General features: G+C 39.1%; 1 protein-coding gene across 1 annotated transcript in view; it reads left to right on the plus strand.

Annotated features, from left to right (window-relative positions):
• LOC307124761 (ankyrin repeat domain-containing protein 34B-like) overlaps positions 1-17446 on the plus strand; it is a gene marked incomplete at its 3' end in the record, with an annotated part of 84067 nt that overhangs the window by 11903 nt on the left and 54718 nt on the right. Inside the window, exon 2 of the mRNA XM_079814206.1 lies at positions 8532-8740. The remainder of the gene's footprint in view (positions 1-8531; positions 8741-17446) is intronic.

The following is a 17446-nucleotide window of genomic DNA, read 5'->3' on the forward strand; positions in this document are numbered from 1 at the left end:
AACAAAGTCGTTATTTTTGGAGGGGGTTTTGCACACAAAAAATATTCTCGTTAGTTCACCCAAAAATGAAAATTCTGTCATTAATTACTTACCCTCATGTCATTCGACACCCGTAAGACCTCCGTTCATCTTCGGAACACAAATTAAGATATTTTAGTTGAAATCCGATGGCTCAGAAAGGCCTCCATTGGCACAATCTACTTAACGCTCTCAAGACCCATAAAAGGTACTAAAGACGTCGTTACAAAGTCAAAAAATAGTTTTTATGCACAAAAAACCCTAAATAACGACTTATATAGTGATGACCGATTTCAATACACTGCATCATGAAGCTTCGAAGCGTTATGAATCAGTGAGTCGATTCAGCGGTTTTGATCGCCAAAGTCACGTGATTTCAGCAGTTTGGCGGTTTGACAATCGATCCGAATCATGATTCGACTCGCTGATTCATAACGCTTCGAAGCTTCACGATGCAGTGTTTTGAAATCGGTCATCACTATATAAGTTTCATTTTATTTTCATATAATATTTTAATTTTTGGATGAACTAACCCTTTGAGTCACATGGACTATTTTAACAATGTCTTTACTACCTTTCTGGACCTTGAAAGTTGCAATAACGTTGCTGTCTATGTGTGGTTCAGAAAATGTATGCAAAATATATGTTGTAAATATAAATTATTTGTGTTCCTACTCTGTAAAAAATTTCAAGTGCTTTCAACGAATTATTATTTAGTAACTAGTTCCACAGATTTTTTACGTTCACTCAATTTCATGCTACAAATTGTTACCTGAATTAATATTTTTTAATTGGCTCAAACTTGACTTAAACTTTAAAATGTACGTTTACTCAATTAGTTTTAAAATTACTTGAATTAATTATTTTTAATTGCCTCAAACTTGACTTCAACATTAAAATGTATGTTTACTCAATTAGTTTTAAAGTTAGTTGAATTAATATTTTTTAGTTGGCTTAAACTTGACTTCAACATTAAAATGTACGTTTATTCAAATTGTTTCATAATTAATTCAACTAAAACGTTTTAATTAGGGGTTTCGTCATTTTTAAATTGTTTTAATCATTACTAGAAATTGCTGTGGAACTAGTTACAAAATGTAGAATCATAACAATAAAACAGAATTAATAACATACTACCCATATAAACCTCCCACATAATATCAATGAGTTAAGCCAATATATGATGACTATATTTTTATCATCAATCAGCTTACAGCATCTGATTATATTTTCTCTTGCTGTTCTCGCCATAACAAACAGACACAGCTGTCAAGAGAAAAACTAATGTTAAAAAGTCAAGAGCCGGACTAAAGCACACACTGATCGCCACAATGGTAACATCAAATCAAACTATTACTTTCAAATAAGTAATCAACATCTAAGCCTCTTCTTAATTCTTAATACGAACTTCTGTAGATGTCTGACAGAAATAAAGTCAGTCTGGTTAGTAATAAGTGAAGCTAATGTTGTTTGTGGAGTTGTTTAATCAGATCTTGAGAGATGTAATGTATTTTATCTTCAGTTGATTTCATCCAAGGCTGTGGCTGGAAGTAGTTCTTGTGTTTCTCTTTCCTTCAGTGATTATGCTTGTTAACAGCAGGTGTTCTTCACTAATACAAAATCATTATTCAATCACTTAATTATCTCATTACCTCCAACACTGATTAAGTGTTACATTAAACAGCCTGTAGTGTGCACACTAAGCAGTGTTCATTTCATCTGGGCAAATCCATGTGGGGCCTACATGGAAACTGGGTGCAAAACTGGCTGGGTCCCAGTTAGATAGCCCAGGTCAAACCCATTTGGGCCCCACATGGCTCTGTTGGCTGGAATGGTGGGGGTCGGGTGGAGTCGGATTCTCCTGGGGGAGAAATTCTGTGTTCTAAATGTTTATTAATAATGTACTGTTGTCAGGTCAATTAAAAAGTACAGTATGTTTACTGGACAAAGTTATCATTCATGCTAATACTGTCAAATACACGCAAGGTTTACATAAACACAGTTGGTAATATCTAAAGTGAAAAGTAAATAATACAAGTCTTAACGCCATGGGATCCCTTTAAGAAGAATTAATAGCACACAACATGCTGAGATTAAGACTAAAATACATTATAGTATTACAGTTTTTTAACACTAACATAAGTTGTATTACTTAAACGTGGTTAAAGACCATGTTAACGTAACGTAAAGCCGCGTTTCCACCGCAGTAACTTTCCCCAGGAACTAGGAACACTCGGTGTGTTTCGACCACAGGAACCAGGGTCTAAATTAAGTTCCTGGTAAATATTTCCCCCTCCGAACGGCCCTGCTCCCGAGGTAGTACTTTTTCAAAGTTAGGGAACTTTCGGTGGTGAGACTTGAGCCGCGTTTCCACCGAAATTGTCTCAACAATTTCAACTATGTCTCAACTCGCCCGCCATCTCATCCTATGGAGTCAGAAGCGCCTGAGGTCCCTTCGTGCTGTCCATATTCCGGGAGTCCTGAACCACGCAGCCGACGAGCTCTCGCGGTTTCAGCCTCTCCCGGGAGAATGGAGACTCCATCCCCAGACGGTTCAGCTGATTTGGGAACAGTTCGGCGACGCACAGGTAGATCTGTTTGCCTCCCACGACTCTTCCCACTGCAGCCTGTACTATTCCCTGACCGAGGGCACGCTCGGCACGGATGCACTGGCGCACAGCTGGCCGCGGGCCTACGCAAATATGCGTTCCCCCCAGTGAGCCTACTCGCACAGCTCCTGTGCAAGATCAGGGAGGACAAGGAGCAGGTCCTTTTGGTCGCCCCGTACTGGCACGGCCGGACCTGGTTCCCCGAACTCATACTCCTTGCGACAGCCCCTCCCTGGCCTATTCCTCTGAGACCGGACCTCCTTACTCAGAGACGGGGCACCCTATGGCACCCGCGTCCCGACCTCTGGAGCCTCCACGTGTGGCTCCTAGACGGGACGCGGCAGGTTTGAGTGGCCTACCACCTACGGTGGTCGCCACCATCACTTCCGCTAGGGCAGAGTCCACTCGGCATGCCTATGCGTTGAAGTGGAACCTCTTCGTCACCTGGTGCTCTTCCCGCCAAGAAGACCCCTGGAAATGCCCGATCGGGTCCGTGCTTGAATTTCTCCAAGAGGGGCTGGAGCGAAGGCTGTCTCCCTCCACCCTCAAGGTATATGTGGCCGCAATATCTGCCCACCACGATCTCTTGGAGAACAAGAAGGTAAGTCAGCACGACCTGGTCATCAGGTTCCTGAGGGGAGCAAGGAGACTGAATCCTCCTCGCTCTCCTCTCGTACCCTCTTGGGACCTCGCAGTAGTGTTAAGTGCTCTGCAGAGACCTCCCTTTGAGCCTTTGCGGTCGGTTGATATTAAGTTCCTGTCTATGAAGACGGCTCTGCTGACCGCATTGGCCTCCGTTAAGAGGGTCGGGGACCTGCAGGCATTTTCGGTTGACGAAGCGTGCCTGGAGTTCGGGCCGGCCAACTCTCACGTGATCCTGAGACCCCGGCCTGAATATGTGCCCAAGGTTCCCACCACTCCGTTTAAGGACCAGGTGGTGAACCTGCAAGCGCTGCCTTTGGAGGAGGCAGACCCAGCCTTGGCATTGCTCTGTCCAGTACGCGCCCTTCGCGCCTACGTAGACATGATGCAGTGTTTCAGGACCTCAGACCAGCTCTTTGTCTGTTATGGTGGAGAGCGGAAGGGAAGTGCTCTCTCAAAGCAAAGGCTGTCTCACTGGATAGTGGACACCATTGTTTTGGCTTACCAGCAGCAAGGTCGCCCATGTCCCCTTGGTGTGAGGGCACACTCCACTAGGAGTGTGGCCTCCTCTTGGGCTTTAGCGCATGGCGCCTCGCTAGCAGACATCTGCAGAGCTGCAGGCTGGGCGACACCCAACACATTCGCCAGATTCTACAATCTCTGAGTGGAGCCAGTGTCCGACTATGTACTCGCCCCCCCGAGGGGCCGGTAATGGACCAGGCTCAGGTGTCTTCGCTTGCTCGCCATTCCACTCCACGGACTGGATACCTGCGATTCTATCCTCAGGTGAGCTCCCCGAGAGCCCTGAGCTCCTCCAGCACTGTCGACGCCGACATCAGTTCTGTCTGCCCTTTCGAGCCCAGACCCTCATGTCCGGCCAGATGCCCCATGTGCATGGTTCCCCTCCGGCGACCCCCACATGTGTATTTCACCGTAAGCCTCTGCAGTGAGCGGGTTTCTTCCCTTGGCGTGTCCCCGCCACCCCTAGGGTTAAAAATCCACCTTCGGCTGGTACCCTAGAGATCTTCCATATGCAGCCCCTACCGGCTCATATGTGTCTCTTAAGTCCTCCCCACGGGTAGGCATCTTGGCATTTCCCTCACTGGGATATGCTTCCCAGTGTACCTTGGTATTCCTGTGTTAAGTGGGAGTCCTTCGTCCGTATTAGTCTTACGACAGGGTACTCACACTTACGCAGGGTGCTGGAAGACAGCTGAGTGGCGGGATTATATTGGGACCCCCATTCGTTAGTCACTAACGTTACGTCGTAGTGACTGAACGAAAGGGAACGTCTCGGTTACGGATGTAACCCTCGTTCCCTGAGGAGGGAACGGAGACGTAACGTCCCGTTGCCACTTCAGCTGTGCTACCTGGAACGCAGGAGTTCAGTCTTGGCTCCTCAAGCAGGTAACATAATGCGATATTGCCACGTACTTCCTTATATACTCACACGGTGAGGCGCAGTTACGTATGCAAATTCCGCATGCCCCATGGCATTGGCACGCCATTGGGCGTTTTCTCTAAGCTCGAAGATGATAGGCTTCTAAGCGAAACCCCCATTCGTTAGTCACTAACGTTACGTCTCCGTTCCCTCCTCAGGGAACGAGGGTTACATCCGTAACCGAGACGTTTTATATGAGCATTTATTCGGTGACGAGTGAACTTGACATAGACATCACTTAAATATCCCCATTTCCCTTGGATATATAACTTACAAAACACTTCTAACGTTAAATATCCACACAAATATAATTAAATATAGTTTACGCTTTTATTAACACATTATGCTGCTGATATGCTGTCTCCTGGTGAAAGAAACCTGCGAACTGCGCAAAGTCCTTTGATCTGTAACAATCCTTCCGCGAAGTCAAACGAGCAATACAGATCCTTCCGCGAAGTCAAACGAGCAATACAGATAATTCCGAGAAGTCAAATGAGCTCTTGTACGTATTTATTCATTAAAATTTGGCAGATTAAATAAAAAAATTAACTACATGTTAATGAACTATATATTTATATTAAATATGTATATAGAAGTGTAAAGTGTTATCCATCTTCTCATCATAATGCAGATAAGCCTACCATCATAAACAAAACATCAAAAATACATCTAATTTCACAAATGTTGTTTTGATATATTATCAAATATTTCTAACAGCCCATTTAAACAGCACAAACTAAAATATATTTTCCATAGTAAAATATTGTGTGTAAAATATTGTGTTGGCCTTAATAGCCTACTTTTATAAAATATTGACTGGATTTGCGTTTTTTAGTCCAGTCAACATTTGCAATTCTAAATGTTAACTGGATTTGAAAATATCAATTAATTGAATGTTTTTCAAATATATTTCTGCAGACTTAATATAATATGTCTTCTTAACTAAGCACAAGAAAGAAAATTAGTTCAACATATATTTTTTTGCTCTTCCAACATTTTATTAATTGGCGTTTTTAGAGTGTAAGATGAACGAGGGTCTTATGGGTTTGGAACGACATGCGGGTGAGTAATTAATTAAGAATTTGAATTTTTGGGTAACCATTTAAGTTTCACAACCCTGAAGTACACAAAACTTTATTTCAAGATTGACGTCACTAGAAGTAATGAAAACCTGCAGTTTTAGTGAGTCAGATGTTGATTCAGTAACCGATTCAGTTAGTTTATTCAGTGAAAGTTTTGTTTGACTGACTCCAACTGGTTACTTATGAGTCTTTTTAAGTAATTCTTTGAAATAACCTTTCAAAAGAGACAACAAAGTCAACAAATCTTGCAGTTCCGTCTCCATGTTATTTACACGGTCGCCAAGGCTGGTCTGTTACAAGTCAAGTCAACTTTATTTATATAGCGCTTTTAACAATGCAGATTGTTTCAAAGCAGCTTCACAGTGTTAAACAGGAAAATAATGCAACAGAATTGTATTCAGCCGTATAGCCGTTTTGGAGAAAACGTGATGTCATCAGTTCATTTCAATTATCATACAGTGACAGTGTGGGCTTTAGAACAGTAATTAGATCAGTAATTTAGTTTATATGGTTAATTTAGTTAAAATGTATTTGGGTATTTAGTTTAAAAATGTTGTGTCCCCAACTGAGCAAGCCAAGCCAGAGGCGACACGTGTAAGGAAACCAAAACCCCATCAGGTGACCTAATGGAGAAAAATAAACCTTGGGAGAAACCAGGCTCAGTGGGTGCCAGTTCTCCTCTGGCCAATTAACAAACAGCGTATGATTATTATGCTGGCAACTTTACTGGTCAGAGGTCATAATAGATCGGAATATTCGAAAGATCGGAGGCAACACGTCGGTGTTGTGTTACAGAGCCGCTGAGAGAGACGGCTCTGGTCTGTTATTGTCGTGTTCCGGTATCGTAATGGTCATATGGTTGACGAAACAGGGATGAGCCAGATGACACAGTGATCCAGAAGACCCAATCAGGGAGCAAATGTGGGAAGCCTACTCTATTTTGGTCCTTCTACACTGAAACGCAATCCTGGAGTTTTCAATCTCCATTTTCAAGGGTGGAAAACTCTGGAGAAATGTGGATACCAGGCTTAACCGTAGCAAAAGTTGCGCATTTTAAAAGGAAAACAGGGCCTCAGACTACATTAGTTGTGCTCTATGTTTTCTTTTGCATGCAGCTCACAAGAACAATTGAAAAGAAAGCAATTTTGTTGACATTTAGCATTTAGTTGAGATCCACTGCTTTAGAACACACTCATGCACACGTACACTTCTGCTGGAAAATATAAACGTTACATTACAGACACAATCATTTCCACAAACACAGTGTGTATCTGTGTCAGAAATGTCTGTCCGGCTCTGAACTGTGGAGTTCTTCTCACAATTTCTCTGAGAGGTCAGAGCTTTGACATTCCATCAGAGCTGTGCAACAGATACCGGGTTACCAGAGCAGTAACACACACACAAACACTAACACAGAGAGAGACAGGGATCTTGCTCGCTGTGTGTTTCCCCACCTTTCTGCTTCTCCTCTTTGTCCCTTCATGCCTTTTACTGTCCCATTCTTTCTGAGAGTAAGCAAAGAATCATGGTGTGGTGTTTGAATCAGTGTTTCGTAAGCAGCTAAGTGAGGAAGCTCTTTCTCTGGCTGTGTTTTGTGAGGCTTTATATGCTTTTGTTAGACCTCTACTCAAGGCTTGGTTAAATTAGAGCTCCTCAGAAAGGCCTGACAGACTCACAAGAGGGTCTGGGATCCTTTCAGGCCTGAGATATTTCACACTTTAAAAGACCAGCCACCCTCAACCAGACACTTTTACCATCTGTCTATTTGTCTATCTATTGTTCTACCTATCGTTCAGTCTATCGTTCTGTCTATCTATTGTTTTACCGTTCTATAGTTTCTATCTATATATCATTCTCTCTATACTTCCACAATGTTAGGGTTGTTGCTATGATGTCTAACATTATTTTAAACAATGTTACATTGTTACATTCTTGTAAATTATTATACATGCCATTTTTAAGAGCTCATATTTATCAAGAGAGTATTTGTTCTGTACTTAAATATATATTTGTCAGTTTCAATGAATTGAATCTTGTTTGTCAACTATTCTTTTACTCAAGTTTATTAATAAATTGAAAACAAAAAAAATGCTTGCAGATGGCAATAATCTTCAAATGGCACGTTAAGCGATTGATCTTCTTGAGTGATGCATCAGTCTCTCACTAATGGAGATCCTTATGCGGCATTGAGGTCAGGGGTTTTGTAGAGAACAGAGTAAACAAAGCTAATTCTGCATCTATCATGCTGTGCTTTTCTCTTTTGCTCGTTCGAGGAATGTTGTTTCCACAAGGACATGCCTCAGTAGTTTCTTTGCTGTTTGATAATGGGACTGTAAGTTCTCTTCCTGATCTCTCTATCAGGGTTTACATCACGCTCTGTTCTCTCTCTCTGTGACACTGGCTGGTTTGTTTGAGTGTTGTTGTTTGGCCAGCGGACACACAATAGCCATTAACCTCCATTCTGTGCAGCTGCGTATAGCAATGTAACACTCATGGCTACTCAGTGTTTTTCTCTCTCACACACAACTTATCTATGTTAATTTACATGATGTCATTCACTGTACATGTGACTTCATCCACAGTACAGCTATCCTACACACTTATATGCTTAACAAGTAATGCATCTTTTTTTGCCAAACTGGAAATTTGTATTAATGATTTAACACTATTATAACCCATCATGTACTAACACACCTCTCTTTTCCTGTCTCCCCTCCACGTTTTGGTCACTTATGGTAGGACGCAGGCGGAGATGGCCCATACGTGTCGTGGCACCATCAACCTGGCCACAGCGCACATTGACACCGAAGACGCCTGCAATATTGTTCTGAGCAGCGGGGGGCGCACTTATCATCTGAAAGCCAGCACAGAGGTGGAGAGGCAGAGATGGGTCACAGCACTGGAGCTAGCTAAGGCCAAAGCCATCCGAATGATGAACGATCAGTCCGGTAAGAAGACTCTGATGGACATAGATATTTGTTTTTTGAGTTCATATTTTTCAGCTGAAATGGATCGTTGCTACACTAAATACCCCAAATTGTGTTGGGCTTGTGTGCACAGTGGCACAATGATTCATCTATAATCAACAAATCACATTGGTCATAGATAGTCTATACCGATCATTTATCTAAAGGTTCCTAATATAAACAGGTCATAATAAAGTTGCCAATCACCAGCCATATTGACAACATGGCATCTTGTCATGTGGTTTAAAGTGTGTCACTGTGTAATTGAAACAGTACAGAAATGTTTTTAGGTAGTAAGCTTCTCTCTGCTCTGAACTGACCACTAAGTTGTGTTAAATGAGTTGCTGCATAAAGGGTTTAAATGGAAAATGTTTGTGCTTTTAGACAATGGCCACACAACCCCGCTAACACACTGTTATCAGTCTGGTAAGGTGAATGGGCTTCTTACAGAGGCTTTGCATCATGTTTAAAGGGTTGACATAGTTCAGAGTAAAAAAAAAAGTGTGTTGCTTGCAGGAAAATGTAAGGATCAACAACAAGGATTTTTCATCTTTTTATTTTATTTATTGTGACGTGAAGGTAACCCATACTCTGAATTTGTCCTCTGCATTTAACCCATCCAAGTTAGTGCACACACATTAGGAGCAGTGAGTAGTGAACACACACTGCACACTTGCTCAAGGGCACCTCACACCATGGTCATTTCCCACCGTTATTGAGAATCGAACCCGCAACCTTCGGCTTACCATTCTGATTCTCTGAACCGTTAAGCCACGACTGCCCTTTTTCTATTGTTGGCTCAGTTGGGACAGTAGATCAAATTTGTACTTGCTCTGCTAATGGATTCACTGCCAAAGAATCAGTCCCAAACAGAAACAAGAAACAAGATTTAAAGTAGAAACAATATTATTTTTCTTTCCCCATTGGCAGATAATGTTGCTTGTTTTAAGCAAAAACTTGCTTCATTTTTATTTTATCTTCCAGAAAACAATAATAATTATAATTTTTTTTAGATATTTAGACGGGAAACAAGACAAAAATACTAAATAAGAAAAGCCTTTTTTGCCGTGTTTTCACTGGTTTACTTTTGCATAAAACATTTTTTTTTAATGAACTAAAAGCAGAATTAAGTTCTGTTTACAAATATTGTAGTTTTTAAGTCAATGTAATTATAATCAATAAAAGCAATTTAATCATAGTTTTTTTAATTAATAATATAAATTGTATGTAAATAAATGTAATGAAGTGATTCCTTTTTAAGCAATAAGAACTGGTAATTAAAGCGCTATACCACACTTTGTCCGAAAATAAATAAATAAATAAAGACACATGATGATTTAGCATTTTCAACCCATTCTAAATTCCAAAACAATTATACATTTTGACAAAACTTAATCTACTGTATCTTAGCCAGCTGGATAACATTAGAATTGAGCTACAGTGGTCAATATATTATAGAAAACCAAATATTTCAATGTGAATATAAGACTTGGTGAAAATCCAGCACTGGCCTAATAAGACAATAGACAGCTCTGTCAGCTGATGTGAAACGACCACACTGTCCAATCCTTATTGTTGAGACGTGGAATGATTGCATTTGGACTGGATTGGGTCAAAGAAGTTGTTTTCGTAGATTGTTTCGTTTGTAGTATCTTATGTGGGTCACGGCTTTGCTTCAGATAGGTCAAATCTCTCTTTCCCCTAAAGATGTCTTTGACCTGTCAATGATCTGTTCATATGAATGCTGAACCAGGCTAGATGAGATGGTACTGCATGGAGCATGATTTTATGTATTATGTTTACATAACAGTGCTATTCAAATTTTGGGGATTCTGGCCTCCAGAGGACATGTTTACATGGACTGCAAGACTCCATCTATTTACTAAACTGAGAGTTGGGTATAAATAATGTACAGCATTCATTAATCAAAAACCTCAAATGCAAATGGAAATATAAATTAAATAATTTTGAGTATCTTATTTAGAATAAGGTCAGTATTATTGCAGTCAATGTAAATATTGCTAGTGCCTCCTATTATGCAGCCCACTCTTGTTTTATGAAAGAGTAAGACAAGTTATTATTTAGCCATTTTTTCTTATATTAAAAGCTGTTGCTGCATGAGTTTACAGATACTTGTTCGCTTCCTTTCCATGAAAAATATGCAAAGAAAAATCATACTAGACTGTAGGAATCGCTCCGTGTGTTGTATTCGTTTTTTGGCAGTACTCAGGGTCAGAGTGTGTCAGCACGTTTGCCATGTTACAGTGCTGTCCTATATTTGAGACCTGAAACGCTCATCTCCTGTGACACACACAGCTGCCATGGCTCGGTGAGCTCCTGAAGCAGATGGCTTCTGCTTTTGATTAGAACTTGTGTTTTATGATCTCAACGCTGCAGATGTTAACCATACATGTACATTTTGCTCTCTATCAAAAATGGTTTATACTTTAAGATATTTTGCTGTAAGTGGGATAAAATGGGGGAAAAGAAGGCTTCTGCTTTTAACAGGTTCACCACAAGGGGGCAGGAGTGCTCATTTTGGCACATGATTTCAGTTCTCATGAGAACCTAGCCAGCGCTCGCATGACAACAGAGCTCTTTTTTATTTTTCTCTCTAATCGCTCTTGTATGTCAGACTCTCATACATATGAAACACTGGCTGTGCTCCAGCCGCCTCTCCATTCCATTCCAGATGCGGCCCACTCTTTCCTCTCACACACAAACAAACCCAAGCTTTCTATTTTTGCAGTGCTGTAGCATTCAGTGTATTCTGTGTATGTGAGCGTTATGTGTGTCAGTAAGAATGACAGACAGAATGCTGATGATGTCTTTTGTGTTTGTGGTCAATCCAAAAATCTCAAACAGGAATGATTCATGCCCATTTTCTATGTGCCATGTATTAGCATAAACGGTCAGTAATGAATCATGTTTCACGAGTTCACACTTACATCAAATTAAATGGAGTAAAAGATTATGCGTATTTGGCGTGCTGTCCGGGGGAGGGCTCCGGGCTCGGAATTTTGGCCCGAACCCAGAGTATCCCCCGTGATAGGGTTGGTCTAGAACAAGACTGTATTGCGTTATGGATTGAGTAGATGTCTAATAGGTTTTTATTCAATCAAGTGAGGAGATGGGGTGGTGGAGGGATGCTAAGAAACTGTCAACGAAAGGAAGGTGAGTCAGCTGTATATAAACACTCCTCCTGTTGTTGATTGAATTGATTAGTTCAGTATGCTCCACTCGTGTTTAATTAGGTTTTAATTATCTGGGCGTGCTCCACTTTGGTTTGATTATATTACGTTATCTGGCGTGCTCCATTATTTAGAAGGTTTAATTATCTGAACGTGCTCCTCCCGAAATTAGTTACTAAAACTTCACTTAAAAAAAATAGTCAAGGTTAGTAAAATCACCCTGAAACCTCCCCATCTTCCACTTACTTTGACATTACGTTGGACCCTTACATTGAAGACCACATATAGATCATCTAGTTTGCATAAATGCATATTAAATTACAAAATTAGTGTGTAAAAATTCTGTGATTGTGAGAATTTTCAGCAGTCGTTATTCCAGTCTTCAGTCTCACATGATCCTTCAGAATCATTCTAATATGCTGATTTGGTGCTCAAGAAACATTTATTATTATCAATGTTGAAAACAGTTGTGCTGGTTAATGTTTTTGTGGAAGCTGTTTTTGTCAGGATTTTTCGATTACAGTTTTTAAAAAGTGCTTACACACTAAAAGTGTTACTTGAGAGGCCCACTCAGTGAAACCATTCACTCATATACCTAATCTTCAGACCAACTTTGCAAAACTGCTTTACACTCAGTTTGCAATTGTAAAACAAACACTAAACACATTAGACACGTTATTCAAAACTAACAGCTCGTTTTTCTTTTGGAAAACACTGCCATTTTAAAGGCATTATTTTTTTTGAAAGTTTTTATTATTTATATTTACTCCCTTGCATTTCTGTTTATTGTGTAAATAGCTCATTTCAATACTTAGAAATCAAAACAAATACATTTTCACCCTTGCATTTGTTTATTTTGTAAATACCGGTATATACTGAATAGGCATACCATTCATGTCACTTTCTATTTCTATAGTGCTTTATACATGTAACAGTTTACCACTGGAGGCAAGTTGTTGGACCCAAGTGCAGCTTTTTATTTACAAAATCCAAACATAAAACAAAGACGTTGCAAACTAAACTGACTTGACTTAACAAAGAAACAAAGACTTGCCTGACAACTAGGGTGACCACCATCAAACAAACCAAATGTGGGACAATTACTAAGTTTGTGTGGGACAATGTGGGACATGTTACCGACACTAAAACATAACCTGAAACTGTTACACAATGTCTATCTATCTAACTTAATAAAAACATATGTATTCTGCCTTTCAGATGATAAAAATACTTTGTTCTTTAGTCCCTTCCAGAAAACACCATTACATCACAATGTAACATTTTACATGTCATTTAAATTCAACATCACTGAGCCCAAAGGCAGCAGGCATCAGATCTGACTGAACAAATAAAATATAAAGCAACATGAAATATTATATATTATACTTATATATTATATTATATGTTAAGAATATAACCAATTTACCGAATTATCCATTCGTTTTCTACATGGAACGAATCCGCTCCACATTTTGATTGACAGCCGTCACAACCTACTAGTGACCGTGTTTACTCCTTTCTTTTCAACCATTGGATAGGATTTTAAAAACGGCTGTTGTTGTAGGCTATTTGTGAAAGGCGGGATGTTACGTCTGACGAAGCGCTGTTAAATATGTCTAGGTGAAAAACTATGCCGCAAAAAGAATAAATGAAATACTTTCTTAAAAAGGCAAAATAACGCATGCATGTTTTCTTAATATGATAATTAAAAACCAACAGACTGATGAAAATGGCCTATTTTAGGGGGGCTGAAGCTACCCCAAAATGTTCCTAAGCCCCCCTAAATGATAATAAGAACAACAATAACAATTTGATTTATCAATAACCGTATCCTCCTCATTCATATTTAGATGCAACAAATTATATATATCCAGCTACAAAAAAATAGCCGAAAAGTCGATATTTGGACAGAAGTAGGCTACAAAGAGTCCTTGTGCTATTAAGATGATCGCGTCTCGTTGGTGAACTGTGGCAGCTTTCAGAGCGTTGCAGACCGGAGCGCTCCTGCAAAAAACTGCCTGGAGGATTCATCTCCGTTACCAAGGTTATAATCGTTAACGAAAATGAACGAAAAAACGAAAACTAGGTGGGTTGTCGTTAACTGAAATAAAAATAAAAACGAGGCATTACAAAAAAAAAACGATAACTAACCAAATCTATAATGTGTTTGGCAAAACTAGCTAAAATAAAATGATGGATTAAATGTCCTAAGTTTTTGTCTTTATCAATGTATTTCATAGAGCAAATAACGTTCTGCTGCATCTCCTTTCCCTGCGTCTCTCATTCACGCGCGCCCCACACCCACACACACACGCACGCACGCACGCACACACACACACACACACAGCCCGTGCTCACCGCCGTCTTCTTGAGAACGAGTGTTCGACGTTGAAAGCAAGTTCGCGAAAGGTTGGTATCTCGTGAACACCTTTACACAATCACACATTAAAAAGTGGTATAAAATATTTTTAATTCAGAATATAATTTTGTCAGTGAGTTAATGTCGACCCGAGAAGCGATTGCTATTTTAGAAAGTTAACTAGTCGCAAGTTTGAGGTAAAATGCACTTGGGTTGTCGATGTCAAAACACTAGGCCTATATAAGCTGTGATTCAAATATTAAACAATGTTATCTCATTAGGCTATTGTATAGGGTAAATTGAAAACTGCACAGCTGTGTTATTTGTATAGGTTTAGCTCAATTTTAGGTTTAGCGGTATATTTGTATTTTAGGGTTGAAAAAAAATGGGTTGAATACATGCGGTTCTGTGTAATTAAATAGCATTCTGTGGACAACTTATCTTATATAGAGAGGAATTAGATATAGTATGCTATTACCTTTTCATACATTTACATGAGCAGACAGACAATATAAGTCATTGCTTATAGTAACTCATCAGGAGCAAAATCTGACCTAAGTAAATTCCCCAATCAGCTTTGATGTGTCTAAAAGCTAACATTACAGTAACTTTTCTTTAACAGAGTAGAAATGGAAGAAGAGGATATGTCTGTCACGTTTTACTTCTTAAAATCTTGGTTTCTTGACTGGTTGTTGACGTCAGTGTAGCTCTAGATGTGAGTGCAAAGATTTTGCAAACGCAAGTTACAAATACCCTGGGGGCTAAGCCCCCCCTGTATTCCAATCCTAGTGACGTCCCTGCATTAGTCAATATTGCGTGATAATAATTTAGGCTACCTTACGATGTCGGCAAATTTCAGCGTTCTGTCTCATTCACTGATCTAGCCTATATAAATGATCAGTGGTCTCATTATATTTATCCGTCCGTTATTATATATAATATCTGCATAAGGTCACAGAGTGAGTTTTGAGCAGAAACATTGCATTAATCTCATACTGGCACTCTGAAATAGATTAATGGTGCGCGGCTGACTTTCTGAAAAACTCTGCATGGATTGAGGCACGTGAAACTGGTGCTAACAGTTAAAGTCCATTTCTTATTTTATTGTGTGTGTGTGTGTGTGTGTGTGTGTGGGGGGGGGGTATTTATTATTACAAATAACATTATTATTGTTATTTATAATAATATAAATCATACCCAAGGTCCCCCCCCCAAACACAAAAGTGAAACTCCGCCTATTGTTCTTGAAATAAAAGCTTAGATTTGATCCACTTTTTATTAGTTTGTTATTTAGCCTATTTTGTATGCATGTTTTTTAATATATAGCCTATTAATGCAACTTACAAGTTAGGAATATTGCAAGACCAATTTCTTCACCTTAAAAAGAAGCTGTGGCTGGTTTACTTATGGGTTAATTTTGAGGTCTGGTAAAAATATGACAACAATATGTATTTTAAGGCTTGTTTGAACTATTATTCATTAAAAGATAATAATTTATGTTTTGCAAACATCAAATAATAATGAAAGTATTGGAATAAAAGTTTATGGTCCAGAAATGAGTAAATTACCTTTGAAAGTAATGCTTTAAATAAAGATTATGTTACAATACTATTCCACTAGGTGATGTAGTTCATTGTATCATTCATTCAAGAGATCCGTTCAAAAACTCAGGATGAACTAGTCTTCATTCATAAAATATATTTTTTGTATAGGCTATAGCCTATAAATTCATTCATTTAAATAATAGACTAATTTATAGTAGCCTACAACCTCATAGTATCAATGTTATTTTGTTTAGTTGTATTAATATTTTGTTTTCAGAATCGTGAGAGAACCGTGAAAAAAAATCCATATTATCCAGAAACAATGTTTTTTTTTTAATCTTAAAACAATTTATAATATATCTGGCATCTAGCCTATACTATTATTAGCACTGATTCTAATATTAAAATATACAATCTTACAAACTGGGATAAAGTCTGTATGTACATTACCAAGTATTTGGGATTGTATATAAAATGAGAACATGAGAGACAGTGAAAATGCATGGTAGATCCAGTGTTGAGTTGACATGACCTCTCTCTCTCTCTGCAGAATATATTCATATATCAGAGTTCCTTTTAATATCCAAAAACATCAACAGCTTATGTTAACTCACTGTTTTACAAGCCCACGAGTCAGCAGAGGGAATATCAGAAGGAAGGAGACGAAATCATGATAAAAATAACAAAAAATAACAAAATAAATAACAAATAACAATATGACAATATGTTTATTGTATGAAAATAACAAAGTGTTTATTGAATAATCTCAATCTGTTACTACCATGAAAAGTCAATGGACATGGTCCCATGACCTTGAAATTAAAACTCTTTATCTTCTAACTTTTAACTCTTACTTCTAAAACAATAACAGACCACATACAAATATATTTTTTTAAAGAGCAAACGATTACATAAAAATTGATATAGCCTACATATAAATAAAATAATATGGGAAAATACAAAGACATTAATGAACAGTAGCCTACTACTGTATGTACAGTTAAAATAGGTGAGTGGTGTTCGAAATATTAGCTCCTTCTGTCATGGAATACAGAGAAAGTCATGATAGGTTTTTCAGTTCATCACTCAGAAACACTTAGAATAGCTACAACATCTTTAAAGGCTTATTCAGGGAAGTACAGCAGGATGCAGGAAATGGTTGAGTATTCTTTTATGTAAAAATATCTGTATTTAGTGCTTGTAGTGTCCATTTAGAGTCTTTACACATCAGCTTGGATAGTTACATGGTAAAAAAATATATAATTTCAAGACGTTGACGTCACGTCATGTCGTCACGTGGGTCCACCCGTTCAGTAAGACGTTCAAAGTAATAGACGTTCGGATAGACGTTCGGATAGACGTTCGGATAGACGTTCGATCGGTCGTTCGGATGTTAGGTTTTGGCACGGAGTACGCGCCATAGCGAAGTCATCACTGCATGAAAAGTGGGATTTTCGACCCCGTAAACGCCTGTATACTCCTGGAAATCTCCCTAATTTTCGGCAGTTTTCGACAATTTATAGGCAGCGAACGTCGCGTTCGTCTGTGCCACAAATTGTCGTAAACGAACCATGACGTAGGTGGAGAGCCCCCC

The sequence above is a fragment of the Gobio gobio genome, assembly GCF_949357685.1.
Source record: "Gobio gobio genome assembly, chromosome: 4".
NCBI lineage: Eukaryota > Metazoa > Chordata > Actinopteri > Cypriniformes > Gobionidae > Gobio > Gobio gobio.